This window comes from Salmo trutta, chromosome 35 (genome assembly GCF_901001165.1).
Source record: "Salmo trutta chromosome 35, fSalTru1.1, whole genome shotgun sequence".
Lineage (NCBI taxonomy): Eukaryota > Metazoa > Chordata > Actinopteri > Salmoniformes > Salmonidae > Salmo > Salmo trutta.
The window spans coordinates 9,481,373-9,499,002 of NC_042991.1; the positions used below are offsets into that span (position 1 = coordinate 9,481,373).

Below are 17,630 nucleotides of genomic sequence, written 5' to 3' on the forward strand. Positions count from 1 at the left end.
CCCATCGTCAAACATGGAGGTGGAAACATTATGCTTTGGGGGTGTTTTTCTGCTAAGGGGATAGGACAACTTCACCGCATCAAAGGGACGATGGACGGGGCCATGTACCGTCAAATCTTGGGTGAGAACCTTCTTCCTTCAGCCAGGGCATTGAAAATGGGTCGTGGATGGGTATTCCAGCATGACAATGACCCAAAACACACGGACAAGGCAACAAAGGAGTGGCTCAAGAAGAAGCACATTAAGGTCCTGGAGTGGACTAGCCAGTCTCCAGACCTTAATCCCTTAGAAAGTCTGTGGAGGGAGCTGAAGGTTCAAGTTGCCAAACGTCACCCTCAGAACCTTAATGACTTGGAGAAGATCTGCAAAGAGGAGTGGGACAAAATCCCTCCTGAGATGTGTGCAAACCTGGTGACCAACTACAAGAAACGTCTGACCTTCTTTGTCTACACCCATTCAGCATTGTTCACACCCTCTTAAGCTTTAGCCCCACAAATCTCGTTTCACTCTCGGAGCGTACAGTTGACGCTCTGGCCGATGATTGGATAACATGAAAACAGCCTAACCAGCTCTGCTGGCAACAATTTCATTACGCCTTTTTGCAGACGTTTACTGACTGACGAGCTCAAATAGACAGAAGCATTCTATATGGCAGACCAGTCCCAAATCATCTCTCGGCATGTCCAGCCCACTCATTATCTCAAACAATCATGGCTAGTGGGAAGGCTGCTCCCTTTTGTCTGTGACTTAACCAACAAGGCTCGTAATTTAACAATTGTATTTACAGATGACATACAACTTTGTTATTAAGGCACATGAAAGTTCACATGTTCGAGAAGGCATTTCTGGCCAAAAACGCATTTTGATTAAAAAAAATATATATATATTCAAACGGCTCTCCTGTGAAGTCGTGACTTGCGACATGCACCTAGTTTCCTGAATTGGGTTAAATAAGAGCACAGATGTTCGTTTAGGCTAGCCAAGTTCTGCTAGGAGCAAACCGAACCTACTGTATGTATAAGCCCACCTTTAGCATTAGACGCCATGATTAACCATTTGGGGGCAAATTTTGTTAGTGACACAAAAATTCAACTAATTAATCTTGCATCTGTGCATAAGTTCAATAGATCTTCTCCATCTCCGTCCTGTGTATAATCCACCTCTATGCCTTTGTTTGAATACCCCTCTCCTCCCATACATGTTTCTGTACACTGGGTGATGGAGTGGGCTGGCAGGCATGACCTTCTAATCCCAGTTTTAGGGATGCTACTGGTCCAAGGACAGAATAAATGGCTGATGAGGAGACATTGTAGTGGCTGTAATGACAAATTAGACTTGCTGCTGTCTTGTCCAACATGATGAATAAGGCAGTTAGGGAGACCAGGCTAGGCCTATATAGTTGAGTGCAGTGCCTGTCTGTGCTGTGCAGGGGATACTTCATCTCTTGAGCCTTTTAGTCTAATGCCTTTTCTGCTCTGACTGACATTCAGGCTAGTAGCCTCCACTGGCAGGCACAACAGTGAGGGCACTCTGACCATTCATGACACAGCACCAAACAACACTCAACCCAGAGATGAGAGCAAACACATCCTAGCAACAGCATACAGTGCCTTCGGAGAGAATTCAGACGTTTTTGAAATCGTTTTTTCCCCTCATCAATGGACACACAAGACACCATAATGACCAAGTAAAAACAGGTTTTAGGACTTGTTGCTAAAAAAACAATTATTTAAATAACTGATATCACATTTACATAAGTATTCAAACCCTTTAGTCAGTACTTTGTTGAAGCACCTTTGGCAGCGATTAAAGCATCGAGTATTCTTGGGTATGACATTACAAGCTTGGCACACCTGTATTTGGAGAGTTTCTCCCATTCTTCTCTGCAGATCTTCTCAAGCTCTGCCAGGTTGGATGGGGAGCGTTGCTGCACAGCTATTTTCAGGTCTCTCCAGAGACGTTCGATCGGGTTTAAGTCCGGGCTCTGGCTGAGCCACTCAAGGACATTCAGAGACTTGTCCCGAAGCCAATCCTACATTGTCTTGACTGTCTGCTTAGGGTCGTTGTCCTGTTGGAAGGTGAACCTTTGCCTCAGTCTGAGGTCCTGGGTGGTCTGGAGCAGGTATTCATCAAGGATCTCTCGGTACTTTGCTCCGTGCATCTTTTCCTCGATCCTGACTAGTCTCCCAGTCCCTGCTGCTGAAAAACATCCCCACAGCATGATGCTGCCACCACCATGCTTCACCGTAGGGATGGTGCCAGGGTTCATCCAGAGGTGACACATGGCATTAAGAATCTTGTTTCTCATGGTCTGAGAGTCTTTAGGTGCCTTTTGGGAAACTCCAAGCAGGCTGTCATGTGCCTTTTACTGAGAAGTGGCTTCCATCTGGCCACTCTACCACAAGGGCCCGATTGGCCCGAGTGCGGCATAGATGATTGTCCTTCTGGAAGGTTCTCCCATCTCCACAGAGGAACTCCAGAGCTTTGTCAGAGTAGCCATCAGGTTCTTGGTCACCTCCCTGACTAAGGCCCTTCTCCCCCAATCGCTCAGTTTGGCTGGGCGGCCAGCTCCAAGTAGAGTCTTGGTGGTTCCAAACCTATTCAATTTAAGAATGATGTAGGCAACTGTGTTCTTGGGATCTTCAATGCTGCGGAAATGGCTTGGTACCCTTCGCCAGATCTGTGCCTTGACACAATCCTGTCTCGGAGCTCTACAGACAATTCCTTTAGCCTCAGGGCTTGGTTTTGCTCTGACATGCACTATCAACTGTGGGACCTTATGTAGACAGGTGTGTGCCTTTCCAAATCATGTCCAATCAATTGAATTGTAGAAACATCTCGAGGATCATCAATGGAAACAGGATGCACCTGAGCTCAATTTCGAGTCTCATATCAAACAGTCTGAATACTTATGTAAATAAGGTATTTCTGTTTTTAATTTTTAAGACATTTTCCCAAAAGTTTTAAAACCTGTTTTCACTTCGTAATTGTGGGGTATTGTATGTAGATACCTGAGGATTTGTATTTATTTAATCTAGTAATGGCGTCAGAATACTTCCCGAAGGCATTGTATATCTTCACAGCACAAAACACTTAGGGAGGATGTCATCTCTGCACTATCACTAATATACACCATGATAAATCATTTGTGCCAATGCACAAGAGCTCAGCTTTGACAAACTGCTTAGCAGTGTGGAACACGAATGGCAGTGTATAGATATAAAAAGGCTCAGTAAGGTGGCTACATTTTTTAACATTTTTAATGTGGTAGATCAGCTTAAATTTTGCAGAAAGATTGTAGCTTCCATCAATGTAACTCTCTGCATCATTTCCAATCCCCCATATAATGTTTTGTAAATATATATATATTAGAGGTCGACCGATTTATGATTTTTCAACGCCGATACCGATACCGATTATTGGAGGGCCGATTAATCTGCCGATTTATTTTTGTTTTTTTTATTTATAATAATGATAATTACAACAATAATGAATTAACACTTATTTTAACATAATATAATACATCAATAAAATCTATTTATCGTCAAATAAATAATGAAACATGTTCAATTTGGTTTAAATAATGCAAAACAAAGTGTTGGAGAAGAAAGTAAAAGTGCAATATGTGCCATGTAAAAAAGCTAAGGTTTAAGTTCTTTGCTCAGAACATGGGAACATATGAACATATGCTGGTGGTTCCTTTTAACATGAGTCTTCAATATTCCCAGGTAAGTTTTAGGTTGTAGTTATTATAGGGAATTATAGGACTATTTCTCTCTATACGATTTGTATTTCATATACCTTTGACTATTGGATGTTTTTATAGGCACTTTAGTATTGCCAGTGTAACAGTATAGCTTCCGTCCCTCTCCTCGCTCCTACCTGGGCTCGAACCAGGAACACATCGACAACAGCCACCCTCGAAGCAGCGTTACCCATGCAGAGGAAGGGAAACAACTACTCCAAGTCTCAGAGCGAGTGACGTTTGAAACGTTATTAGCGTGCACCCCGCTAACTAGCTAGCCATTTCACATCGGTTACACCAGCCTAATCTTGGGAGTTGACAGGCTTGAAGGGGTGGGTATAATTTGTGGAACGTTCCAACAGGAATCTGTTCCAAAAAACGTAAAGTAAAAGGTTGCCAACCAACAACGCATACAAAGTAGAGTGAAAAACGCAATGAAATATACCACTCACTACCCGGTATCTTATTCTGCCACTATACAACTTTGTATGCGTTGTTTTTTGGCAACCTTGTTATTTAAAAAGTTTTTGGAATAGATTCCTGTTGGAACGTTCCACAAATTATACCCACCCGGTTTGAAGTCATAAACAGCTTGAAACACAGCGAAGAGCTGCTGGCAAAACGCACAAAATTGATGTCTGAATGAATGCTTATGAGTTATGTTATGTCAATGTTATGTCAATGTTATGTCATAATTACGTAAAATTCTGGCAAATTAGTTCGCAACGAGCCAGGCGGCCCAAACTGTTACATATACCCTGACTCTGCGTGCAATGAACGCTAGAGATGTGACACAATTTCATGTTAGCAGGCAATATTAACTACATATGCAGGTTTAAAAATATATACTTGTTTATTGATTTTAAAGAAAGGGATTGATGTTTATGGTTAGGTACATTGGTGCAACGACAGTGCTTTTTTCGCAAATGCGCTTGTTAAATCAACACCCGTTTGGCGAAATAGGCTATGATTCAATGATAAATTAACAGGCACCGCATCGATTATATGCAATGCAGGACACGTTAGATAAACTAGTAATATCATCAACTATGTGTAGTTAACTAGTGATTATGTTAAGATTGACATTTTTTTATAAGATAAGTTTAATGCTAGCTAGCAACTTACCTTGGCTTCTTGCTGCCCTCGTGTAACAGGTATGCAGGCTGCCATACAGGCTCCTCGTGCGTTGGATTGGATTACTAACCGGAAGGTTGCAAAAACAAATCCCCCCTGAACAAGGCAGTTAACCCCCGTTCCTAGGCCGTCATTGAAAATAAGAATGTGTTCTTAATCTGACTTGCCTAGTTAAATAAAGGTGTAAAAAAATTGTAAAAAATGTTTAAAAAATAAATATATACCGGCAAAAATACCGATTACCGATTGTTATGAAAACTTGAAATCGGCCCTAATTAATCGGCCATTCTGATTAATCGGTCGACCTCTAATATATATATATATATATATATATATATATATATATATATATGATTTACTTTTCAATTAACTGAAAGTGAGAGGTTGTAATCTGAATAAGGGGAAAAAGGCCATTCTTGAACATTCGGTGAGACATTCTTGCTAATTTGCTAGACTACCAGTTTGGATTTAAGTACAACTTTGTATGACTGAAGCCTTTATGCTTTAATATTTAATATTTAATCTGCCCATATTAATTATACAAATAGGCCCGTTTAATTTTGTTTGGATTGCCGTTCCAAATGAAATGAAAGATTTTTTGCTCATATAATTTAAAACAAGTCAATAGGTGTAGGTAAGGCCATAAGCAAATAGGTACAGTTGAAGTTTACATACACTTAGGTTGGAGTCATTAAAACTCGTTTTTCAACCACTCCACAAATGTCTTGTTAACAAACTATAGTTTTGGCAAGTTGGTTAGGACATCTACTTTGTGCATGACACAAGTCATTTTTCAAACAATTGTTTACAGGCAGATTATTTCACTTATAATTCACTGTATCACAATTCCAGTGGGTCAGAAGTTTACATACACTGACTTGACTATGCCTTTAAACAGCAAGCAAAATTCCAGAAAATTATGTCATGGCTTTAGAAGCTTCTGATAAGCTAATTCACATCATTTGAGTCAATTGGAGGTGTACCTGTGGATGTATTTCAAGGCCTATCTTCAAACTCAGTGCCTCTTTGCTTGACATCATAGGAAAATCTAAATAAATCAGCCAAGACCTCAGACCTCCACAAGTCTGGTTCATCCTTGGGAGCAATTTCCAAATGCCTGAATGTACCACGTTCATCTGTACAAACAATAGTACGCAGGTATAAGCACCATGGGGCCACGCAGCCGTCATACTGCTCAGGAAGGAGACGCGTTATCTCCTCGAGATGAACGTACTTTGGTGTGAAAATGCAAATCATTCCCAGAACAACAGCAAAGGACCTTGTGAAGATGCTGGAGGAAACAGGTACAAAAGTATCTATATCCACAATAAAACGAGTCCTATATCGACATAACCTGAAAGGCCACTCAGCAAGGAAGAAGCCAGTGCTCCAAAACCGCCATAAAAAAGCCAGACTACGGTTTGCAACTACACATGGGGACAAAGATTGTACTTTTTGGAGAAATGTCCTCTGCTCTGATGAAAAAAAATAGAACTGTTTGGCCATAATGACCATCTTTGGGATAGGGGGCAGTATTTTGACGTCTGGATGACAAGCGTGCCCAAAGTAAACTGCCTGTTACTCAGGCCCTGAACCTATGACATGCATATAATTGGTAGATTTGGATAGAAAACACAAAGTTTCTAAAACTGTTAAAATAATGTCTATGAGTATAACAGAACTGATATGGCAGGCAAAAACCCAAGGACAAACCATCCAGAAAAAAAAGATTCAGCCCACCATTGATTCCAATGGCTGTCATTATTAATATTTAGGGAAAACCTCCCAGATTGCAGTTCCTAGGGCTTCCACTAGATGACAACAGTCTTTATAAAGAGTTTCAGGCTTGTTTTTGGAAAAATGAACTAGAATTTGTAGTTTTTCTAAGTGCTCTCATTTTGGCTGTAGTGTTTGTTACGTGTACTGGCGAATGCGCGTACTTTGTTGTTTATCTCCGGTAATGTCAATAACATTTATCCGTCTTAATTTGTAACGTTTATTTACGTATTAGGGTACCTGAGGTTTGATTTATAAAAGTTCTTTGACTTGTTTGGAGAAGTTTATTGGTAACGTTTGGGATTCATTTTGTATGCATTTTGAAGGAGGAAAACCGGTGGATTATTGAATGAAGCGCGCCAGCTAAACTGAGTTTTTGAGGATATAAAGACGGACTTTATAGAACAAAATTACCATTTATGATGTAGCTGGGACCTGTTGGAGTGCCAACAGAAGAAGATCTTCAAAGGTAAGTGATTTATTTTAACACTATTTCTGACTATCGTAGCACATCTGCCTGGTTGGAAAATGTTTTTAATGCTTTTTTGTGCTGGGCGCTGTCCTCAGATAATCGCATGTTGTGCTTTCGCCGTAAAGCCTTTTTGAAATCTGACACAGCGGCTGGATTAACAAGAAGTTAAGCTTTTAACTGATGTATGACACTTGTATTTTCATGAATGTTAAATATCACTATTTCTGTCATTTGAATTTCTCGCTCTGCAATTTCACCGGAAGTTGTTGAAATGAGACGCTAGCATCCCACTGATCCACAAGAAGTTTGGATGAAAAAAGGGGGAGGCTTGCAAGCCGAAGAACACCATCCTAACTATGAAGTACGGAGGTGGCAGCATCATGTTGTGGGGGGTGCTTTGCTGCAGGAGGGACTGGTGCACAACACAAAATAGATGGCATCATGAGGGAGGAAAATGTTGTGGATATATTGAAGCAACATCTCAAGACATCAGTCAGGAAGTTAAAGCTTGGTCGCAAATGGGTCTTCCAAATGGACAATGACCCCAAGTACACTTCCAAAGTTGTGGCAAAATGGCTTAAGGACAACAAAGTCAAGGTATTGGAGTGGCCATCACAAAGCCCTGCCCTCAATCCTATAGAAAATGTGTGGGCAGAACTGAAAAATAGTTTGCGAGCAAGGAGGCCTACAAACCTGACTCAGTTACACCAGCTCTGTCAGGAGGAATGGGCCAAAATTCACCCAACTTATTGTGGGAAGCTTGTGGAAGGCTACCTGAAACGTTTGACCCAAGTTAAACAATTTAGAGGCAATGCTACCAAATACTAATTGAGTGTATGTAAACTTCTGACCCACTGGGAATGTAATGAAAGAAATAAATGCTAAAATAAATCGTTGTCTCTACTATTTTTCTGACATTTCACATTCTTAAAATAAAGTGCTGTTCCTAACTGACCTAAGACATGGAATTTTTACTAGAATTAAGTATCAGGAATTGTGAAAAACTGAGTTTAAGGTGTATGTAAACTTCCGACTTCAACTGTAAATTACGATATGACTAAAGAGTTAATCAGGGTGATTTTTCCACAAATAGACAGATATTTTTCTTTCCATAGTATCAAGATCGTATCTGTTGTTGCTAACTTTCTATAAAAATATATTTCAGTGAGATAATTCCTTTGAATACCAAGTATGTCCACATCACCGTCAGACAATTTTATTGTTGTATTTGTATTTTTGTGTGATCCAATAAGTAATATAGTATACTTATCATAATTTGGTTGTAATCCAGAGTGGTTAGAAAAAGTATCTAAGAACCTTGGAGGAATCCAAATTGTGGATTTAAAAGAAAACATGAATCATCAGCGTACAATGATACCTTCGCTTTTAAGCCGTGGATTTCTAGCCCCTTGATATTTTTGTTGGATCGGAAGCTAACATTTCGATGGCCATAATACAGTAAATAGACATGCCGATAGTGGACAACCTTGTTTCACTCCTTTTGACAGTTTAATACTTTCTGAGAAGTAGCCATTATTTACTATTTTACACCTAGGGTTACAATACATAACTTTAACCCATTGTATAAGAGAATCTCCAAAATTGAAATATTCCAGGCATTTATGTATAAATTCCAGTTGTACTTTACCAAATACTTTTCAAAGTCAGCAGGCCTGGTTTCCCAGATTTTTCATAGTGTTAAATTGTTTCCAGTACTTGTCTTATATTATCTTCAACCTATCATCCGTGTAAAAAACCTGTCTGATTAGGATGAATAATATCCAACAATACCTTTTAAATTACAGTATATGCGCTATGCATTTTGCTAAATGGCCTAGATAATTTTTTTCCCCCTGTTTCAGTAATAATTAAATCAGGCCTTCTTGTTGAGTATCTGATCATCAAAAATGTTTATAGGAGTGGTTAAAACATACTAATATCATTCCTCTGAGTACATAAAAAAGGTTTGGTATACCTCAACTGCTATGCCATCCAGCCCTGGAGCTTTCCCAGACTTAAAGGCTTTAATTGCATCAAGAAGTTCCTCCTCTGAAATTTGGCCTTCACATGAGTCTTTCTGTACAGATGTTAATTTTACATTATTAATAGAAAAAAATCCATACAATGACTTCGGTTAGTGGAAATGGAGGAGACTGAAACAAAAGCATATGCTTAAAGTACTTTACATCCTCTTTCAAAATATTGAATGGTGAATATATAGTTTGTAAGAAGTTTCTGTAAATTATTTTTGGTAGCATTTCTAAGTTGAAAATGTAAAAAGAATTTGGTGCATTTTTCCCAATATTCCATCCAGTTCACTTTTTTTTTTAGAATACATTACACTTTATCTTTCTTGAATAAGTTCCTCCATTTCTTTTTGTTTTTCCTCTAACATATTCTGTGCCTCTATGGTACAGTTTGTATTGCTATATATCTGAACTGTTAGTCCTTTTATTTCCTTTGTTAATAAGGACTCTTTTGACCTAAATTGCTTTTGTTTTAGAGATGAGTATTGAATTGCATGGCCACTAAAGGCACATTTAAAAGTGTCCCATACAATCTGCTCTATGTTATGTCGGAAAAGTCAGTTATAACTTTTATCTAGGACAGAAGAATGTATCATCCAATAGGCTTTCATTAAATGTCCAATATCCTCGCCCAAGTGAAAATTCTGTAAGAGTAATGTATATGATAATTATTTGATGGACCAGCGATGTTGTCACTCTTTTGAAATGCATGCTAAGTTTTAGAAGGGGACTGATATAAATTCATATTTAGCCACATTTTTGCTATCAGATGATGCTACTCTTTGTTATTTGTTCCAACCATGCTATAACGAAAACACATTACTTCAAGAGGGTATACATAAGGCCTTTAATAATACCCTTTATGAAACCAGTCATCACACCTTCATGGGTGTTGCATTATCAAAAGTGTTATAAATGCCTTATTTACAGGAGGAATTTACACCATTAATGTCACGATCGCTATCTTCGAACTCCCTGTCATAGATCAGCCAAGGCGCAGCGTGCATGGAATTCCACATCTTTTTAATGAAAATGAAACTCACCAAAACAACAAACAGGAGAAAATCGAAAACGTGACGTTCTGGGGCTGCTCAAAGGCAGCTACACAAAAACAAGATCCCACAACTCAAGGAGGGAAAAAGGGCTGCCTAAGTATGGTTCCCAATCAGAGACAACGATGGACAGCTGCCTCTAATTGGAAACCACACTCAGCCAAAACAAAGAAATAGAAAAACTAGATTGCCCACCCCACATCACACCCTGACCTAACCAAACTAGAGGAAAATAAACGTCTCTAAGTTCAGGGCGTGACAGTACCCGCCCCCCCAAAGGTGCGGACTCCCGGCCACAAACCTGAACCTATAGGGGAGGGCATCTATTCTTGGCGGCGGCTCTGGTTCGGGCGTTGCCCCCACTCCACCCGCTGATCCCCCCGCTGCTGTGTTGCCGGAGGAACCAGACCGTGGATCATCGCCGGAGGCTCAGAACTGGAAACCGCCGCTGAAGACGTTGGGCTGCAGACCGCCGCTGAAGACGTTGGGCTGCAGACCGCCGCTGAAGACGTTGGGCTGCAGACCGCCGCTGAAGACTCTGGGCTGCAGACCGCCGCTGAAGACTCTGGGCTGCAGACCGCCGCTGAAGACTCTGGGCTGCAGACCGCCGCTGAAGACTCTGGGCTGCAGACCGCCGCTGAAGACTCTGGGCTGCAGACCGCCGCTGAAGACTCTGGGCTGCAGACCGCCGCTGAAGACTCTGGGCTGCAGATCGTCTCAGGAGGCTCTGTGCCGTGGATCATCACTACAGGTTCTGCGCCATGGATCATCACTGGAGGCTTCTTGCCGTGGATCATCACTGGAGGCTCCGGGCCATGGATCATCACTGGAGGCTCCGGGCAATGGATCATCACTCGAGGCTCCGTGCCATGGATTATCACTCGAGGCTCTGGGCCATGGATTATCACTCGAGGCTCCGGGCCATGGATCATCCCTACAGGCTCCAGGCCATGGATCATCCCTGGAGGCTCCGTGCCATGGATTATCACTGGAGGCTCCGGACCATGGATTATCACTGGAGGCTCCGGGCCATAGATCATCCCTACAGGCTCTGGGCCATGGATCATCACTGGAGGCTCCGTGCCATGGATTATCACTGGAGGCTCCGGACCATGGATTATCACTGGAGGCTCCGGACCATGGATTATCACTGGAGGCTCCGGGCCATGGATCATCCCTACAGGCTCCGGGCCATGGATGATCACTGGAGGCTTCATACCATGGATCATCCCTACAGGCTCCGGGCCATGGATCATCACTGGAGGCTCCATGCCATGGATTATCACTGGAGGCTTCGTGCCATGGATCATCCCTACAGGCTCCGGACCATGGATCATCACTGGAGGCTTCGTACCATGGATCATTCCTACAGGCTCCGGGCCATGGATCATCACTGGAGGCTCCGTGCCATGGATCATCACTGGAGGCTTCGGACTATAGATCATCACTGGAGGATTCTTACGTGGAGCTGGAACCGGTCTCACCGGACTGGGGAGACGCACAGGAGACTGGGTGCACAGAGCAGGCACAGGGTATACTGAGCCGTGGAGGTGCACTGGAGGTCTGGAGTTTAGGGCTGGCACAACCCGTCCTGGCTGTATGCTTACTTTAGCCCGGCAAGTGCGGGGCGCGGGCATAGGATGAACTGGGCCGTGCAGGCGCACTGGCGACACTGTGCGTAGAACTGGCACAGTATATACTGGGCCGTGGAGGCGCACTGGAGGTCTGGAGCTTAGGGCTGGCACAACCCGTCCTGGCTGGATCCTTACTTTAGCCCGGCAAGTGCGGGGCGCGGGCACAGGACGAACTGGGCTGTGCAGGCGCACTGGAGACACAGTGTGTAGAGCTGTCGCAGGATATCCTGGACCGAAGAGACGCACCGGAGACCAGGAACGCTGAGCTGGCACAATCCTTCCTGGCTGAACGCTCAGTTTAGCCCGGCAAATGCGGGGCACAGGCACAGAGCGCACCGGGCTATGAATGCGCACCGGAAATACGGTGCGAATCACCGCATAACATGGTGACTGACTGTTCATCTGCTCCCCACGGTAAGCACGGGGAGTTGGCTCAGGTCTCCACCCTGACTCTGCCCGTGTGCCCCCCCCCCCCCCCCCCCCCTCGGGCTTCCGTCGTTGGGTTAGCTCCTCGTAATGTCGCCGTTCCGCTTGCACCGTCTCCACCTGCTTCCATGGCAGGGTCATATCCCCTGCCATTACCTCCTCCCAGGTCCAGGACGTCCTCCATTCTCTCTTCTCCCAAGCCCAGGATCCATGCTCCTCCTGGGCATGCTGCTTGGTACATTTTTGGTGGGATCTTTTGTCACGATCGCCATCTTAGAACTCCCTGTCATAGATCAGCCAAGGCGCAGCGTGCATGGAATTCCACATCTTTTTAATGAAAATGAAACTCACCAAAACAACAAACAGGAGAAAAACGAAAACGTGACGTTCTGGGGCTGCTCAAAGGCAGCTACATAAAAACAAAATCCCACAACTAAAGGTGGGAAAAAGGGCTGCCTAAGTATGATTCCTAATCAGAGACAATGATATACAGCTGCCTCTGATTAGGAACCATACTTGGCTCAACACAAAGAAATAGAAAAACCAGATTGCTCACCCCACATCACACCCTGACCCAACCAAACTAGAGGAAAATAAACGTCCCTCTAAGGTCAGGGAATGACAATTAATGAAAGTGTTAACTCACTATAACTTGGTATATGGACATTGTGGGAATGCCTGTAGCTGAAAAGCTTGTGAATTCATTTTTTTTGTCCCATCTTACACCTGATATCAGGCCTGTTGGCCAGCATTTTTGTAGTAATTGTGTGTGTCCCCCTGTGGTTGGTGTTGTGGTTTAAAACTGTAATGCTATTTTCATGATTTCAGTGCTTAGCACACCAAGCAGTCTTTACATGTCCCATGGCGATGCTATTGTTTCCTTCTGCTGACGGGCCTATAAAATTCTCTGAAATATATTTGGCAAAAGAAAGTGGCAGTAACCTCTTTCTCTGACAGGTTAAGAGTCTGCCAGTCAGGAGTGCAAGCTGGGTGGGAGGAAAGGGAAGGGGTGGGTGTGGAGAGGCAGAGGGTAAGAGTGAGAGAGGAGATGAAGAACACAACAGTGATAGAGTGAGGTTATAGTGATAAAACAAGAATGACAAATATGACGAGAAAGATGAAGAGGGAGGCACGCCTGAGGCCTATGTCACCCCCCAATCCCCCCCCCCCACACACACACACACAAAACCCACCGTTCACACACACACATATCCTATCACTCAGCTCCTCAGTCATACCACACAGCAGTGCATGCATTGAGCTCTCTGTACTGTGCGTCCCAGTGCACTGTGCAGGCAGCTAAGGATGGGGCTTAGTGTGCGTCAGCCAGAAGCATGGCGACATATGTGCCATTATTTATAGCCAGCAGATCCTCTGAGAGGCCCAGCCCAGGGGCTGCTTAGAGAGGTGTTATTTGAGAGCCCAAAGACCTGTCTGCCTGGGCACTATCCAACCCAACACGCAGGCCATTTCACAATGAATACTGAAGTTCTGCTTTAAAAATTAAGTAATTCAATTCAATTGACCAAAAATGACAACTGCATAAGGAATCAAGTATACTTATGAGAGTGGTTGTAATGTAGTCATTTGAAGACAATTATAAGAATACGTGACTGTTTACAGAACTGCTGTATTTACAGTGTATTCACAGAGGCTCCCAAGATACAGATGGGGAGGAGGTGATGGATTCATATGAATGCATGAGTTAGCAATACAGATGTTGTGCGATAAAGAAAATCGGTTCCCTGATGGTTGCAAATATATTGAATATTTTTCAGTAAAGATACAAGGCACATATTCAATGTTGCCTACCTTAAATGTAAACAAAACTCACGTGGGGTACCTAATATGTGATTACCAAGAGATTAGCAGTTTGATTGGGCTAAGCCCAGCATTTGTTTTACACACAAGGCAGCATACATTTTAAAATGACGGAATCTGGCTCTGGTCTTATTGGCTGTTACTTATTGGTTAACCTCTCCACCACATCATGGTGATTTGAGCTAGGATCTCCATGCATGTGTCACCATGGGTTTGTAGTGTGCTTGTGGGTTGTATGGTGTAAAATGGCTCATGTTAAGTCAATTAGAGGCACGCCTCTAATCCCTGTGAGGCAAACGCCATCTCTTAAAACAGCAGACAGTGGGTTCGCAGTAAGCACTATAGCGAGGTTCCCTTTCCTTCTGTATAGCCTGGCGTGATGTTGTAGTGAGCTCTGGCCATGAACAGTTGGCACTGCCAGGGAAGGAGTTAGTGTTCCTGCATGCACAGTACAGGTATTAAAGCTATTGTTGGCCCTGTATTCGCAGGGCTTTCTTCCCTCTGTAAAACACTTCACCCATACTGTACTGACCAACCCATCTGTGGACTGACACACACAGCTCTGGCAGGACTGAGAATCTAGGAGCAGTGCCACAACTATCTTAGAAGCAGAACTGGAGGTTTGGAGAACATGTTGTGGAAGGTGCTCATTATTTTTCTTCACACATTCTTGAACTGGCGGCTGCATGGCGTTTGACAGGAGAGTCAAGGTCATCAACTAGATACTGGACACAGAAGCAGGGCCAATAGTGCCCAAGAGTTCATCTGACTCTGGGGAAGTATATAAAGGGACTCATTGCCAGAATCCGAAAGTATCCCTTTGATTCTTAAGAGTCTAAGCCATTGGAGGGGAGGGTCACAAAAGTTTGAAGCCCAAACGGTTCGGACGCTACAAAAAGAAGTTGGCACTTCGACGGTACCGACTTCAGACGAGTCCCGTGGGACTTGCAGTTTCTAGGCCAAACTGTTCCGACGCTACAGAGGTGTTTGCGTGAAGAACAATTTTCGGGATGTCTCATGGTGTTACAAACATCGAGGTGGCTCGGCCACCTTCCACCGCAGATTATCCCTTGGCAGAGGATAAAAATTGACAGTGAAGTGATCCAATGTGTAGAACTTCTAATTTATTTAAAATGTGATCTAAATAGATTTATAGTTGGTACTGTAAAAATCCATACCGGTATGTGGATCCATACCTTAAAATACAATATATCGGCCAGCCCTAAAACCTTCGCGAAAAAACATTAGAATGATACAAATTGGACAAATGACTTGTGGCATGTGCAGGCATGGGCATGTGCAAATTGGACAAATGACTTTAATTGCATAAGCGCTTGAAATGGAGAGTAAAAAGAATGGGCTACATCAATACCCAACACATTTTTTTGGTGTTTCTTTTCAATGGTGCTCTTTCCATCTACACCACCAAATGGAACCCATCCTATTCAGGATGACTCCACACTTTGAATCAGATTACTTTCCCAAAAGTAATTCAATATGTGAAATAGGGAGTCCTTTTCAAGAACTAGCGAATACTTGGGCTACTCTGCAAGTACCATAAACACAGTATCCAGTAGTGTTGCTTTCCCAAGTTGACTAATCCTATTTAATAGATTGATGAAAGGTAACCAGAAATCCCAGCCATGCAAGCAGTTCACTCTTTAGTCTGGGTCACATGTGTATTATGCATTCATGCACAGGAGAGTGCAAAATTGGTTCATATGTTAAGGTCAGAGATGGCTCCAAATTGTTAACATGCCCAGATAGTCAGTAACATGCATTTAGAAATGCTCGTTAGTCAAGCAATAACTGTCGTTCATCTGCACTGGGGTCATACTAAGATAATAATCACGTCCAATTTCATTCTCCTTTCATATGTCCCCTAAAAACGTATACTTGTTCCTTTGCCTTTCTATGAAATAATCGAAAATCTGAATGAATATGGGTATTGTTATCTTACATTCTGGTTTGATCATGGGTGTTGAATATTTGTTAACCATGGGGCATGGAGGCGACTAGGGTAGGGGCGCGGGTGAAAAATGATACAATGCAGAAGTATATCCTAAACAACCACAAGAGTAATTCCATCTAACATCAAAATATTTTGCCAATAATGGCACCATGATTTGCACACAAATTAATAGAAAATGTTGATAATAATTTACTATGAGAAAGTATGTTTAGACAAATGAATGGACTTTTCAATGTGCCATTCTAACGACTTGATAGTGATGAAACCTCACCCAAAACGGACAGGTGCTTTTTCTTACCATTCATGGCAGGCGTTTGTCCATCGTGTATTCTACCAAGGAGATGTTGCATCTTCGGCGATCTTATTTTCACTTCACCATTATTCCAAAATCGCTTTTAATGTCCAATATAGGCTAGCCTACTGATCGCCATCCCGACCTTTTTCATCACCGGCTCGCTCTGTGGATAGTGCGCGTTCCAAAGCGACTCACTCAGTGCGAGACAACCTCTCCAGTCTCTCAGCAGTTTGAAAGACGGGCACTATATTGGTGCAGCGAAACTGGTCAAATGTAGCCTATGTTGAGTTAATTCAATCAAACTCAAACGCTCACTCAATTTTACTGTAAGCCTATATTTCGGATGTATCGTAATTCGTCCTTACTTGAATCGATTTCCATTCTTCCTTAAGATACTTGAAAAATAGCACAGGATTAAAAGCATACCAGGACAAATGTATTAAAAAGCAATAGCCTACTGTTCAATTCAGAATTAGTTGATTTTTGGCAAAACACCTATAGCGGATAATTTTGCGCTCAGAGCAAAACCTTGTAGAAACGAGTTGCCTAATCCTCTGCAACAATCACACAAGCTGTACACCGCGGCACAGAGGGGATAACGCAGAGCAGCAGATAGCTGGTTGAGGTATTTAGGTGGCACGACCAGCCTGCGTCTCGGTAACCGCAGGAGAGAGACAGGCAGTGAGAGGCTGGGAGGACGCGCTCATTCGCCCCCTACAACACTATTATAGTCAGGGTTCCATCTGAACTTTGACCAACATTGACCGCATATTGCGCTTTATCGTCCTCTTTGTCACACATGCCATCTAACGGCATTTTTTTTCACAGCCCACTGATAAGTGGGTCTATAGGCGCGCATTCAGAAGATGATGCCAAATGCCTTGGTTGAAATGTCACATTTGGAGTCATAGTTAAAACATTAGGCCTAGATATTTCAATATAAAATAGATTTAAGTGATTCAAGATTGACCATGCTTGCATTTAACAGCCCTATACAAAGTGATTTTCGGTTCCCCGTAAAATTGCGAGGGCGACACACAGGCCACTTGCAAAAGTCTGAGTCAGAGTTTTGCAATATCATTTCACACGCCACTTGCTTTATTTGTGTTCATTTTATGTTTTCAAGTGGCCCAGTTTAATTGTTTATACTCTCAATCATAATGTTATTCTTTCATAAATACACACACACAAAAAACGTTATATATAGTGCCAAATAAGGGTTATTTGGCTTGTAGGCTGACCATAGCAGATTGTGGTGCTATATAGAACCCTTTTT

The 17,630-nt window shown here is 42.7% G+C and overlaps 1 protein-coding gene across 2 annotated transcripts in view; it reads right to left on the reverse strand.

Annotated features, from left to right (window-relative positions):
• The window catches only part of LOC115174578 (leucine-rich repeat and fibronectin type-III domain-containing protein 2), a 179,993-nt gene extending 162,876 nt beyond the window's left edge, over window positions 1-17,117 (reverse strand). For both annotated transcript variants that reach the window (XM_029733245.1, XM_029733244.1), the window contains exon 1: window positions 16,358-17,117. The gene's annotated coding sequence lies outside the window, so the exon portion shown is untranslated. The remainder of the gene's footprint in view (window positions 1-16,357) is intronic.
• Between the last annotated feature and the right edge of the window lie 513 nt (window positions 17,118-17,630).